The sequence below is a fragment of the Prionailurus viverrinus genome, chromosome B2 (genome assembly GCF_022837055.1).
Source record: "Prionailurus viverrinus isolate Anna chromosome B2, UM_Priviv_1.0, whole genome shotgun sequence".
NCBI classification, from domain to species: Eukaryota; Metazoa; Chordata; class Mammalia; order Carnivora; family Felidae; genus Prionailurus; species Prionailurus viverrinus.
Genome location: NC_062565.1, coordinates 151,785,394 through 151,800,325, shown reverse-complemented (window position 1 = coordinate 151,800,325; position 14,932 = coordinate 151,785,394).

Genomic DNA, 14,932 nt, shown 5'->3' with positions numbered 1-14,932 from the left:
TTATCTCTGAGGTTCTATTTGCATGTGTTTTGTATCTTCAGTGTATCTACTTAACTTTGGGGATACATGGAATACAGTTATAAAAGCTCATTTATAAATGAGTTATAAATGAGAAGAGGGGGAAATGGGGACCTGTTGTTAAATGGGCATAGAGTTTCAGTTTTATAAGATGAAAAGATCATAAAAGATAAATCTGTCTTTTGTGGAGATGAATGTTGGTGATGGTTACACAGCATTGTGAATGTATTTAACATCACTGAAGTAAATCAGATGGCAAATTTTATATTAGGTATATTTTAGTACAATAGAAAACTGGAAAAAAAATGGCAAGATAAAGTCTTGCCCAGACCAACAAAAATTGAGGGAGTTTGTCCCCCAAGACCTGCCTTCAGGATATGCTAGAGGGACGTCTGTAGTGTGCAATGGAAGAACACTGGGGCAGCACTGAGGCACGTGAAGAATGAACCTCGTGGGCAGAATAAAGATGGGGCATGAACGGAATGCTGTGGTACTCCCAAGCGGCACATAAATCACTTTTAACCTTAGTATGAAGTTAAAACACAAAAAATCATTAAAATAACTGTATAGGGGCACCTGGGGGCTCATTTGGTTAAGTGTCTGACTCTTGATTTCAGCTCAGGTCATGAACTCCTTGTCTCTGTTTCCAAACCCCACATTGGGCTCTGCACAGACAGTGCAAAGCCTGCTTGGGACTCTCTCTCTCCCTGTCTCTCTGCCCCCCTCCAAAAATAAATAAATAAACTTAGAAAAATAAAAAAAAATAAATAGCTGTATAAAAATAATAAATTTCTTTAAAAATTTTTTTAATGTTTATTTATTTTTGAGACCAAGAGAGAGACAGAGCACCAGCAGAGGAGGGGCAGAGAGAGAGGGAGACACAGAATCTGGAGCAGGATCCAGGCTCTGAGCTGTCAGCACAGAGCCCGACGTGGGGTTTGAACTCACGAACTGTGAGATTGTGACCTGAGAGCCGAAGTCAGATGCTTAATTGACTGAGCCACCCAGGTGCCCCAGTAGATTTCCTCATTTGGCCAAAGACACGTATATTCGTAGAATAAATATGGAGAAACAAATGCTGAAATCTGAGTAAAGTTGTAGCATTTTTATACAACGCTTATTGGTTCTTGGATAGCCCAAACGTTACTTTGTTTTGCACAATTTTCCTTTGGCTTTGGACCACTGGCTTCATTTTTGAATTGACAATTTCAATGAAAAATGTGCATCACTCCTAGGTTCTTAAAACCGTGCCAGGTGCTTTATCCAATAAATTAGTAGACTCTTAAATGAAAAATTTTAAAGCTTATTTATGTATTTTGAGAGAGAGAAAGAGCACATGCACAAGCGGGGAGGGGCAGAGAGAAAGGGAGAGAGAGAATCCCAAGCAGGCTCTGCACTGTCAGCACAGGGCCCGACACGGGGCTCGATCTCATGAACCATGAGATCATGAACTGAGCTGAGATCAAGAGTCGGACACTTAACCCACTGAGCCACCAGGTGCCCCAAGAGAAAAATGAAAGGAAAACATCTCATGTGGCTTTTCTCAGTGCTCTTCTGAATCAACATAACAAAATACTTTATTAAACTTTTCAATTACAGAAAATACCTGTTATTTTTTCCCATTTTTCAATAGCTTCAAAATCAAAAGAATGAAATGAATATGATAAGAAGCACTTGCAGGATTAAAGATTTAGACCAACAGTGTTTGCTTTTATGACCTTCGTGATGTCAGCTGTGCAGACCGGTCTGTCCCTGATGTGGGTGGGCCCCCTCCAGTCAGTGGAAGGCGTATACAGAACAAAAAGGCAGAGCCCCCTGGGATAAGAGGACACTCCATTTGCCTGTGGGAACTGGGACATTGGCTTTCGAACTCTAACGAAAACATTGACTCTTTCAGGGTCTTAAGCCTGCTGGTCTTCAGATGGCAATGACATCTGTCCTCCCGGTCCTCTGGCTGCGTAGTCAGGCTGGACCTAAACTACTGGCCCTCCCCCACCGGTTTCCGGCTGGATGCCTGCACATCCTGGGTCTCCAGCCTTGTTGTCACGTGAGCCAGCTCCCTCTGGCAAATCCTGTAGGTTGTGGTTCTGTTCTATTGGTTCTGTTTCCCTGGAAAGCCCCGGCTGATACGTCAGGTTTGCCAAGTGCTCTTGAAAGCAATCCAAAATTGACTAGAAAATGAAGTTTGTGAGCCCTTCTCATGAGGTTATGCAGATTAGGACGTCTTGCAAAATGAGGCCTTATCACCGACTTGCAACGACATTGAAAAGAAAGAAGAAACTTCTGGACTCTTTCCTGTGATTGCACTTTGCAAGGTTAAGCTTGCTCAATACTGGGAGTCACGTTTGTATCTGTCCTGCTAGCTGGGGTGTTTTATAATCACTGGAACTCTTTTGCCCTTTTTGACTAAATAAAAATTCCGTAATAACATGGTGCACACATACGCACGCCGAGTGAGTGGTGAGCGCAAAGCCGCTGGCCCGAGCGTCTCCCCTTTGTCTCTGTGCTCAGATTCCTGCCTAATCACAAAAATATTGTGCAAATGTCAGTCACATGAATCTGTTTGTGAAACCCCGTTTCCATGTGCGTGTTCTCCCAGGACAGCGCGCGGGGTGATTCAGCACCAACCCAATTCCCTCCCAGAAGACACCGGGTGACACGATGTGGGGCCAAGCCGTCCTGAAGGTTAGCAAGTGTTGGCAAAGGCTGCAGAGATGCCCCCGACACTAGTGCAGGTGCGCCGGCCTGGCCGCGTCTGCAGCAGTCGGGACCCTCTGGGGCCCCGGTTGTTCCGGAAGGTCGAGTGTAAGAGCGTGGCCGTCTCCAGGGTGTGAGGCAAATGACAGCACTAGTCATCCGTATCATGTTCGACAGCACAAACGTACGTAACGAAAATCTCCACGGAAAGAAACTGAGCATACACTCTGCTCTCACTGGCCTCCTGAGCACGGCAGCTGTCCCGCGGTCTGTGGAACACGCGCTGCCTGTAAGTGGATTTGGAGCCAGCTTCTGTTGGGGGTGACGTCTGCGGCCACCTTGCAGAGGCCTCGTCACCGGGTGTCTGGGCATCTGCGAGAGGTGAGCGCCGATGTCACTGTCACCCGGTGTCTGGGCATCTGCGTGAAGTGAGCACCGATGTCACCTGTCACCCGGTGTCTGGGCATCTGTGTGAGGCGAGTGCCGATGTCACCTGTGGGGCTGGGGACGCAGCCTCTGACTTCTCCAGGGAGGGGTCACCAATTTCCTTCCTGCTTCAGTCACAGGAGATGCCCCTTTTTCTCTCTATGCTCTTGTTTAATCCCAACTCCAAGAACCTTCTGGGATTAGAAGCTGCCCAAAGTCTGGTCCTGAGGCCACCCTGATCTGGCCTGTCACTGGGTGACAGGGGGCAAAGGCCAGCAGCCTCTACCATGCCTTGGCTCGTCCCTGGGGTTTGCCCTGCCGCAAACCCAGAACCCCATTTACAAGATCGCCGGGTTTTCTTTTGAACGTTGTTTCCTTGTTGAACCCAAACAAGGCCATCTGTGGTCCCTCTGGCTTCCCAGGAGTCTCACACCCTGCCTGGTTCCGCTCACTCCCTTCCCATGGGACACAGCAGCAAGCTGGGCTGGGGACACCCCAGCAAGCTGGTCAGGGGACACCCCGGCAAGCCGGGCGACACAGCAGGGCAGGAGGGCTGAGGTTTGGGTTGGTCAGCGCTGCTGCCTGGTGCCCCCAACAAGCTACTGTAAGTTCTCGACCCTTAGTTTCCATAAAATTCGGCTGATAACGTCCACCGCAGGGTCTTATTGTGAGAGCCGAGATGGGCGTCTGGGCGGCAAGGGGGGGGGGGCTGGCACACAGTAGCACTTAATAAATGGTGCCTTTCGCCACCAGTGCAGAGTGTGGGGGCGACTTCCACCTCCGGTTTCCACCAGTGATGCTCCAGAGGCCGGTTGTTCGGAACCGGATCTGTCCTCCCCTCCAACCGGGGCCAGGCACGCCCCTCCGCTGGTGCTCTGTCTTCTGAACACGGCCGCTGGTTCCCTCCCCTGCTCCCCCTGCACACGGGCCCCCGGAGCCCCGTCTGTCTGTGTGTAACCGGCCCACCGTGATTTGCAGCCTGAGAAAGCGACGTGTGTGGAGGGTTTCTGCCAACACCAGCATGAGCGCCGCTCCAGACGGTCCCCGCTCCCGGTGGCGGCAGCCGCGCTTGCAGACTCCCTGACGCGTCCCCAGGCTCAGCTAAGGAGTTCGGTGAGAAGTCGGCCCTTGGATGCCCTCGCCCCTCTTGAGGCCGAGCCTCACGACTACAGTGAATACACTCAGTTTCCAGTGTGGTGGCTTCCGGCATGTGGTGTTTATTACTTTTATACCGATTGACTTAGCAAGTGGGCAAAGATGTTAATTAATGAGTTTCTGCTGGGCGATCAGACATTCTCCTCTGATAGCACATGTCAAGGATAAATTGGATTCCGGATGAAACATGTACGTGACTCTCCATCCTCCCCAGCTAGCTGTGTCCCCACCCCACACACAGCTGAGAGCAGGGCATCCTCACGGACACTTGTTCATTCAATTAATCTGGCCAGCGTTCACCCCGAGCACTTCCTCCAGGTTGGGCCACAGCAGTGGTGAGGCAGACGAGCCCTCACTTTCTGGGGCCTTCTGTTCTAGTGCAGAGCAGAGTGTGGTGAGAGGAGAGGCCCACCACGGAGCAACAGGAAGTAGGGGAGGTGGTGAAATGCCATGCAGGGCGGTGGAGGCCAGTGTTGAGTAGCAGGGATGGGGGAGGGTCTTGGGTGGGCAGGGATGGAGGGAGGAAGGTCTTGGGTTGGACAGAATGGGTATGGGAGAGGGGGTCTTAGGTTCATCTGGGATGGGTGGGAGGGTCTTGGGTTGGCTGGGATGGACCGGGGGAGGGTCTAGGGTTGGCTGGGATTGGTGTGGAGGGTCTTGGGTTGGACAGGACGGGTGGGAGGGTCTTGGGTTGACTGGGATGGAGCGGGGAGGGTCTTGGGATGGAGCGGGGAGGGTCTTGGGTTGGACAGAATGGGTATGGGAGAGCGGGTCTTAGGTTCATCTGGGATGGGTGGGAGCATTTTGGGTTGGCTGGGACGGGCTGAGGGAGGGTCTTGGGTTGGCTGGGATTGGTGTGGAGGGTCTTGGGTTGGCTGGGATGGGCCGGGGGAGGGTCTAGGGTTGGCTGGGATTGGTGTGGAGGGTCTTGGGTTGGACAGGACGGGTGGGAGGGTCTTGGGTTGACTGGGATGGAGTGGGGAGGGTCTTGGGTTGGACAGAATGGGTATAGGAGAGGGGGTCTTAGGTTCATCTGGGATGGGTGGGAGGGTCTTGGGTTGGCTGGGACGGGCCGGGGGAGGGTCTAGGGTTGGCTGGGATTGGTGTGGAGGGTCTTGGGTTGGACAGGACGGGTGGGAGGGTCTTGGGTTGACTGGGATGGAGCGGGGAGGGTCTTGGGTTGGACAGAATGGGTATAGGAGAGGGGGTCTTAGGTTCATCTGGGATGGGTGGGAGGGTCTTGGGTTGGCTGGGATGGGCCAGGGGAGGGTCTTGGGTTGGCTGGGATTGGTGTGGAGGGTCTTGGGTTGGACAGGATGGGTGGGAGGGTCTTGGGTGGCTGGGATGGAGCAGGGAGTGTCTTGGGTTGGCTGGGAGGGAGCGGGGAGGGTCTTGGGTTGGAGGGAATGGGTTGGGGGCGGGGGGGGGGGGGGTCTTGGGTTGACTGTTCCTGGAGGAGACTTTGGACCTGAGACCTGAATAACTATTAGTAGAAAGAACCAACCATCTGAGCAGTTGACAGGAAAAGTTTTCAGGCAGAAGGACCAGTGTTTGAGACATAGAAAGGCGATGGGGCCAGGGGAAGAAGCCTGAAGGAGGCAGGAAGTGGGCAGGGTTGACCACAGAAGACCTTGGGAGTGGGTTTATTCTCTGGACGATGGGGGCCACTGGGGCTGTAGCAGGGCACAGCCGGTGTCATTCACGCAGTGTCCCTCTGGGCCCCCGGGGAGAGGGCAGAAGGGCCCAGCGACGGGAAACCCAGCAGCAGCAGGCAGCTCACACGTCCTCAACGTCTGCCAAGCAGTCCGCTGCAGGGGCTCTCGGTCTCCCCACGAGAAGGCATTTTCCTTTCCCTGCTCGCCTGGAGTCTTGTCCGTGCAGAAGGATTAGTGGGACTCCTGGGGTGCAGCTGCCCGCCTCGTGCCTGCTGTCCCCGGGGAGCGTCCTGTCGCGGCAGGTGGAAGGCGCAGCTGGCGGCTGGGGCCGGGGCTCAGCAGGGGGCCAGGCGGGGGCCGGCGTGGGGCCGCCTCACAGCCTGGCACCCGGGGCGGAGCAGGGGCCTCCCCGGAGAGAGAAGCATCTGGAAGACGGGCGTCTACGCCTGAGAAGCTACGTCCCCAATGACGCCTGCTCATCTGCGAAAGGCGGGTGGACGGCCCTCTTGTCCGTGGGGGCGGGGAAGGTGAGCGTATCAGGGCCCCTTTTGTGGATGTGGGGTTCGTGCGGGGCGCGTTTGGACAGAGGCGGGTGGCAGGGCCTGGAGCCACATGGGCGGCGGCCGGCGAGGGTGAGGTTGAGGCCCCTGCCCGAGGCGAGGGCACAGAGGCCGGGAGGGGGCCGGCGGGCGTCGGCGCCCGGAGCTGAGCACCAGCATCCCGACCTCGAGCAGGGTCCTCCCGCGTTCCCCGGGCACCCCGCGGCTGGCTCAAGGGGTTCGTGGTCCCCGGGCCACCCACGCAGCTGGAGAGCGAGCAGCCCCCGGCGAGGGGTTCTGTTCTTTTCACAGCGCCTCAGATGTTTCCGAAGGCAGATGCGCCCCGAGGGTGCAGGGGCTTGCCGCTCCTGTGTCCACACCCGGACGGCCGGGCGCCAGCGGCCTGGCCTCGCCCCTCTGCTCCCGCCTCCTGCCCGAGTCCCGTCCCTGCTTCCTCGGCGGCCCGAGGTGTGTGGGGACCCCTGACAGGTTGCTGACGCCCTGGGCTTGCTGCGTCACCGGAAGGGCAGAGGGGAGCCCTCGAGGCCGGGGCTTCTCCACCTGTGCTGTGCGCCCGGGCCGCCTGGGCCGGCTCCGAAGCCGCTTCTGACTCGATGTGCTCCGGTACGCGCCCATCTCACAGAGGAGAAAGCCGAGGCCCGGAAGCGGACTTAGCCGCGTCACAGAGCGGGCGTGGGGCTGCCCCGGGCTTCCTGCCCGTCCCGTCTCGTTTTATCACCTCTCCCAGGGAAAGGGGTCTCCCCACAGCCTCCCTGCCGCCTGCCTGCCCCGCGGCCCCGCGCATCTGACCCCCAGTCCCGCCTCTGGCATTTTTGTGTGAGGGCTCGGGACACGCGAAGAATTTAAATAGCCCGTGACCTCATCCTGCCGGGCCTCCAGCCGCATGAGCTTTTTTTTCAGGAATTTTCTCCTCCTGCTACCAGCCCTGGGCACACTCACAGAGGAGTCATACTCCGCCGCGCCTCCCCCTTCCCGGAAGCCTGGCGCCCAGAGCGGGGGCAGGAGCAGCCTCTGCTCACTCCGACCCAGGCAGGGACGAGGGGAAAACACGTGTGTGACGCTGTGGGATCGCACGAGCCAGCGGCGCCCGGCCCCCGCGTGTCGCGCAGACCCGGCTGGCCCGTCACGGAGCCCGGGGCTGCCCCCCCTCCCCTCCCCCCCCGTGCCCTCTGCGCCCGCCCCTGCCCCCCGCGCACCCAGCACGGGAGGGCCAGATGGCTCTCCCCCGCCAGCCCGCGCCCCTGACCCCCCAGCTTCGCGCAGGGACTCTAGACCCTCTGCGGGTTGGCCTGGAGCCCTGCGGGCACCGGCCTGGGCTGCCCCTTCCTCCGATTCCATTAAATGCGCCCCCCCCCCACTCTTAAACTTGCTGCGTGGAAAGGACCCCAGAGGCCATTTTATTCATTTGTGAATCCATTCGTTCACCCTTTCACCCAAAGATATTTATTCATCATCTGATAGGCGCCGGACCCCGTCCTCAGGTGCTGGGCCAACAGCCATGAGCCTGCCAGAACCCGCCTGCCTTTTCGTCTAGTCCCGCCCGCCGCCCACCACGTGGACACCCCCAACCCCACCAGCCGTGTGAACCGCCTCCCCCACTGCATGGCCCACCCCCCCCAACCCCGCCCACCGTGTGGCTCCCCTCCCCCACTGCATGGCCCACCCCCCAACCACGCCCACCGTGTGGCTCCCCTCCCCCACTGCATGAACCGCCCTCTTCCAACCCCACTCGCCGCCTGGAACCCCCCCACTGTATAGACCACTTTCCCCTCAACGCCACCTGCTTCGTGTCCCCCAACGCTGCATGGACCACCCTCTTCCAACCCCACTCGCCGCGTGCCCCCCACCTGCTGTGTAAACGACAGCCCCCCCCCCCACCAGCACCTGCCCTCCCGCTGCCGTGGTGCCCATAGGTCGGTGGACCCTCGAGGACCCCTCCTGAGTGGAGAGTGGCTCAGCAGGCAGCTGTCAGCAGTAACTCTGCTTCCCTTGGGCATAAATCCTAAATTTGTCCTGAACTCACAAACTCCGTTTCCCCGTGCTTCTCCAGACGGCTCTCCACCCTGCGGTCCTTGTCCCCCAGCACCAGGGTCACCTCTGTCCTAAAATCCATTCCTGGACCTGAGCCGCTGCCCAGGGGCCATGAGCACGACCCGAGCCGGGACACAGGTGCCCACCCCCACCCCCTTCCACCGAGGACGCCGGGATGAGGTGGAGTCTGAGTCCCAGGGGAGTGTTCGTTTTATTCTCCATAAGGAGCCGCCTGGACCCCCATCCGCCCCCTCCCCGTGACTTCCAGTCTGCAGACTCAGAGCAGCTCCCACGTCGGGACCGTTCGTCAGCCCAGGGGCAGCAGCTCAGAAAACCCACTCCTGGCCAATCTCCATGCTGGCGACTCTGGCCTGGGGCCCGACTCCAGAACCAGCCCCCCGCTGGGCTCCAGTGCTGAGAGCACCCCTGTCTCTCCTCTCCTGTCCCCCTGCTCCGTGCGACTCTCCTCCATCACAAGACCATTCCCGGGGGTCCTGAGTCACACCCTCCCTGTTCGGACCTGGAAGCGCCTCGTCTGCTCTGCCGCGACCACAAGGAAGGCTGGAGCAGCCGGCCAGGGACCACCTGTGGGATGCGGCCGGGGTCACGCACTGGGGGGGGTCACCCCGGCAGGGCAGTCGTGGGCCCGTGCGCTGCTCCTGAGCGGCCGGGCTCTGCGCCCCTCCGGGTGCAGCCCGCCCTCTGTCGGGTGTCCCTCTCTGGTCTGCGAACCCCCTGAGGGGCAGCCAGCCCTGTCACCCCTCACGTGTGTCCTCCCATCGCCGCCAGCACCCACCCCACAGTGGAGCCCGGTCACCGGCTCTTTACCAGGTGATGCTGCTTTTCTGCCCTACGATGGGGCCTTTCCTCCTACCCCTTCCTGTGCTCCTGGCCTGGCCACCGGCCTGGCAATTCTCATCCAGGTGCTCAGGCCTCACCTGCTCCTCATGGGTTCCATCTATGTCAACTGTGTCTAGGTCATGCCCTGTCCCCGGGGCCGGCCCCCGTTGTCCTGCCTCCCTTCGCCTCCCCTGAGTCTCCTGCTTCGTACCAAGTTGGGTGGTCTAGAAACTCTGGCCTGGCCCCACGCAGTGTCCACAGACAACTCTGAAGATCGGAAGAGACCCATTTTTTAGTCTGTTGGCATCTTTTGCTCTGTCACGTGATGCATTCACCGTCCGGGCTTGGCCAGTGCGGAGTCTGCTCGCTGTCCCCTCTGCGTGTGCCTCAGACACTGACGGCAGCGGTTACAGGTCAGGCCTGGGGGAGACCCTTGCACAGTCCCTGCCGTGCTGTTCTCAGACCAGCCCCCACGCTGTGCCCTCAGCACCCAACACCAGTCTGCTCCCCCGAGGAGCTCGCGTTAGGAACATAGACCCCAAGATCCATCTGTCAGAGGAGTGTCCGCGGCACAGGGGGTCCACGGGACCACACTGACGCTTGGAAAATGATGCCTGTGATAACAGAAGTTTCTGGACCGTGGCAGGGAATCTGCGGTAGGGTCCTAGGGTTGCCCTATTGAAACACGATATGCGGGGGAGCTTAAAAATGACCAAAATGTGTCGTCTGGCACTCCGGAGGCCCAACGTCTGCGATCCGGGTGGGGCAGGGCTGCGACCCTCTGGAGGACACTTCGTGCCTCCTCCCACTTCTGTGACCGTATCGCTTCCACCTCTGCCCTTGCGCTTAGGTGGTTCTTTCCTGTGTCCCAATGTCCCGCCTCTTATAAGGACACTAGTCATTGGCCTTAGGACCTGCCCTGCTCCCACGGGGTCTCCTCTTAACCTGACTACACCCCTAAAGACCCTTTTCCCAACAAGTTTGCTCTCACAGGTTCCTCGTGGACACGATTCAGCCGTGTGCGGCCCACTGTGGTTCTTCCTCTCTGTCTCCCTGAGACGCACACTTTCCACCAAGACTCGACGGGCACACCGAGAATTCCTGGACTGTCCTGCCGTGCCACCAACTTAGCTTTGTGGTTTCATCTACACACTTCACATCATTACTTACGGTTTATTTCTCCTGACCAGCTACGAAGGCGGTCTCACTGGGTTCTTTGCCCTCTTCTCCCCCAAATGCTAACCAGGGCAGGATTTTGTGTTTAAAGCACCAGTCAGGGGAGCGCCTGGGTGGCTCAGTCGGTTGAGCGTCTGACTTCAGTTCAGGTCATGATCTCACAGTCCGTGAGTTCGAGCCCCGCGTCGGGCTCTGTGCTGACAGCTCGGAGCCTGGAGCCTGCTTCGGATTCTGTGTCTCCCTCTCTCTCTGCCCCTCCCCCGCTCATGCTCTGTCTCTCTCTGTCTCAAAAATAAATTAAAAAAAAAAAAGCACCAGTCAGGGAATGTATGTTAGAGGAGCAAATAGATGAAGAAATGCATTCAAAGCATCTTTTGATGACACGGCAGAGTGAGGTATAAACCTGCACTTTCTGGCCACCGACGAGACCAATCGGGATGCAAAGTAAGGTAAACTTGGACACAGACGAGTATCCACCAAAGGTCCCTTTTCCCTCGCAGGGCAAGTCCATGTTTGCTTGTTGAGGAATTGTTTTCCAAAGCGGCTGCACCCTTTCACATTCCCGGCAGCACTGTAGGGATTCTCGATCTCTCCACTCCCTTGCTCTCGTCTCTTTTTTTGTTATAACTGTCCTATCGAGGGTGAAGGGATGGGCTACGTGGGTGACGGGCATCAAGGAGGGAACTTTTAGGAACCGGCACCGGGTGTTGTATGTAAGAGGTGAGTCACTGGGCTCTACTCCTGAAGCCAAGACCACACTGTACGTTAACCAACTCGAATGTGAATTTTAAAAAAACACAAAGGGGCAGGATATGAGGATATGAAAAGCATCTCTCCGGAGAAGGCATATGAAGAAGGCCAGCATACACATGAAGAAATGCACACTATTATTTTTTTTTAATTTTTTTAATGTTTATTTATTTTTGAGATAGAGAGAGACAGAGCATGAGCGGGGAAGGGGCAGAGAGAGAGGGAGACACAGAATCCGAAGCAGGCTCCAGGCTCCGAGCCGTCAGCCCAGAGCCCGACGCGGGGCTCGAACTCACGAGCTGTGAGATCGTGACCTGGGCTGAAGTCGGACGCCCAACCGACTGAGCCACCCAGGCGGCCCAGAAATGCACACTATTATTAATCTCTGGGAAATGCCAACCAAACCACGGAAGATTCTTGGAGGGAAACCGGGATACACATCCTTGGTTGGAATCAGGTAGCACTGACAGAGTCCACATGTGCTTTGTCCGAATGATGGCTTTACGACCGACCGGCTGGCCGAAGGAAGATATGCTGCCTTAAGACACGCCCATTCTTTGCACACCAGAAATTAGTACTCTCTGCCGGGTGATACGTACAGAGTTGTGTTTGGTCAAAGGCTTTCAGACGCCAACACGGTGAGCAAGAGTCACCACCCATCGCGTCGCTGCCCCAGCCTCTACCCGCCCCATCCCTGGGCGCCGAGGGACCGACCCACAGCCTGGTATGCTGCCTGCTGGCCCTCTACGGCCCCAACCCCACTTTCTGGAACTCAGGAGGGACCCAGGTGAAGTGAAGGCCGGGTGTCTCATGATGCTACCCTGCTAATATGTATCCCCTGGCTTGGCGTGAACTCCACGCATGCTCTCTCACATGCTTTAGGAACCACTGGGCCTGGCGGCTGCTGTGCACGTAACGTCCAGGGAACACGGGTGCCCTCTGTCCAGGAGCAGCCTGTGCATCTGACCGAATTCTCTGCTGTCCACTGTCCACCCTGGCCTCGGGTGCTGTCTCGTTTTCCCCCTCTGTCTACCTCCTCCTCCCTCTGTCCACCTCCTTGCTCTGTCCACCTCCTCCTCCCTCTGTCTACCTCCTCCCTCTGTCCACCTCCTCCTCCCTCTGCCTCCTCCTCCCTCTGTCCACCTCCTCCTCCCTCTGTCCACCTGCTCCCTCTGTCTACCTGCTTGCTCTGTCTACCTCCTCCTCCCTCTGTCCACCTCCTCCCTCTGTCCGCCTCCTCCCTGTGTCTACCTCCTCCTCCCTGTGTCCACCTCCTCCCTCTGTCTACCTCCTCCTCCCTCTGTCCACCTCCTCCCTCTGTCTACCTGCTTGCTCTGTCTACCTCCTCCTCCCTCTGTCCACCTCCTCCCTCTGTCCACCTCCTCCCTCTGTCTACCTCCTCCTCCCTCTGTCCACCTCCTCCCTCTGTCTACCTGCTTGCTCTGTCTACCTCCTCCTCCCTCTGTCCACCTCCTCCCTCTGTCCACCTCCTCCCTCTGTCCACCTCCTCCCTCTGTCTACCTCCTCCTCCCTCTCTCTACCTCCTCCCTCTGTCTACCTCCTCCTCCCTCTGTCCACCTCCTCCTTCCTCTGTCCACCTCTTCCCTCTGTCCACCTCCTGCTCCCTCTGACTGCTTCCTCCTCCCTCTGTCCGCTTCCTCCTCCCTCTGTCCACCTCTTCCCTCTGTCCACCTCCTGCTCCCTCTGACTGCTTCCTCCTCCCTCTGTCCGCTTCCTCCTCCCTCTGTCCACCTCCTCCCTCTGTCTACCTCCTCCTCCCTCTCTCTACCTCCTCCCTCTGTCTACCTCCTCCTCCCTCTGTCTACCTCCTCCTCCCTCTGTCCACCTCCTCCTCCCTCTGTCCACCTCTTCCCTCTGTCCACCTCCTGCTCCCTCTGACTGCTTCCTCCTCCCTCTGTTCACCTCTTCCTTCTGTCCACCTCCCCCTCCTTCTGTCCACCTCCTCCCTCTGTCCACCTCTTCCTCCATCGGACTGTTTCCTCCTGCCTCTGTCCACCTCCTGCTCCCTCTGACTGCTTCCTCCTCCCTCTGTCCACCTCTTCCCTCTGTCCACCTCCTCCTCTCTCTGACTGCTTCCTCCTCCCTCTGTCCACCTCTTCCCTCTGTCCACCTCCTCCCTCTGTCCATCTACTCCTCTCTCTGTCTACCTCCACCCTCTGTCTACCTCCTCCTCCTTCTGACTGCCTCCTCCTCCCTCTGTCCACCTCCTCCCTCTGTCTACCTCCTCCTCCCTCTGACTGCCTCCTCCTCCCTCTGTCTACCTCCTTGCTCACTCCACCTCCTCCTCCCTCTGTCCACCTCCTCCCTCTGTCTACCTCCTCCCTCTGTCTACCTCCTCTTCCCTCTGTCCACCTCCTCCCTCTGTCCACCTCCTCCTCCTTCTGTCCACCTCCTCCCTCTGTCTACCTCCTCCTCCCTCTGTCTACCTCCTCCCTCTGTCTACCTCCTCTTCCCTCTGTCCACCTCTTCCCTCTGTCCACCTCCTCCTCCTTCTGTCCACCTCCTCCCTCTGTCTACCTCCTCCCTCTGTCTAACTCCTCTTCCCTCTGTCCACCTCCTCCCTCTGTCCACCTCCTCCTCCCTCTGTCTACCTCCTCCCTCTGCCTCCTCCTCCTCCCTCTGTCTACCTCCTCCCTCTGTCTACCTCCTCTTCCTTCTGTCCACCTCCTCCCTTTGTCCACCTCCTCCTCCCTCTGACTGCCTCCTCCTCCCTCTGTCTACCTCCTCCCTCTGTCTAACTCCTCTTCCCTCTGTCCACCTCCTCCTCCCTCTGTCTACCTCCTCCTCCCTCTGTCTACCTCCTCCTCCCTCTGTCCACCTCCTCCTTCCTCTGCCCACCTCTTCCCTCTGTCTATCTCCTCCTCCCTCTGACTCCTTCCTCCTCCCTCTGTTCACCTCTTCCTTCTGTCCACCTCCTCCTCCCTCTGTCTACCTCCTCCCTCTGTCTACCTCCTCTTCCTTCTGTCCACCTCCTCCCTTTGTCCACCTCCTCCTCCCTCTGACTGCCTCCTCCTCCCTCTGTCTACCTCCTCCCTCTGTCTAACTCCTCTTCCCTCTGTCCACCTCCTCCTCCCTCTGTCTACCTCCTCCTCCCTCTGTCTACCTCCTCCTCCCTCTGTCCACCTCCTCCTTCCTCTGCCCACCTCTTCCCTCTGTCCATCTCCTCCTCCCTCTGACTCCTTCCTCCTCCCTCTGTTCACCTCTTCCTTCTGTCCACCTCCTCCTCCCTCTGTCTACCTCCTCCCTCTGCCTCCTCCTCCCTCTGTCCACCTCCTCCCTCTGTCTACCTGCTTGCTCTGTCTACCTCCTCCTCCCTCTGTCCACCTCCTCCCTCTGTCCACCTCCTCCCTCTGTCTACCTCCTCCTCCCTCTGTCTACCTCCTCCTCCCTCTGTCTACCTCCTCCTCCCTCTGTCCACCTCCTCCTTCCTCTGCCCACCTCTTCCCTCTGTCCATCTCCTCCTCCCTCTGACTCCTTCCTCCTCCCTCTGTTCACCTCTTCCTTCTGTCCACCTCTCCCTCCCTCTGTCTACCTCCTCCTTCTGTCCACCTCTTCCTCCATCGGACTGTTTCCTCCTCCCTCTGTCCACCTCCTCCTCCCTCT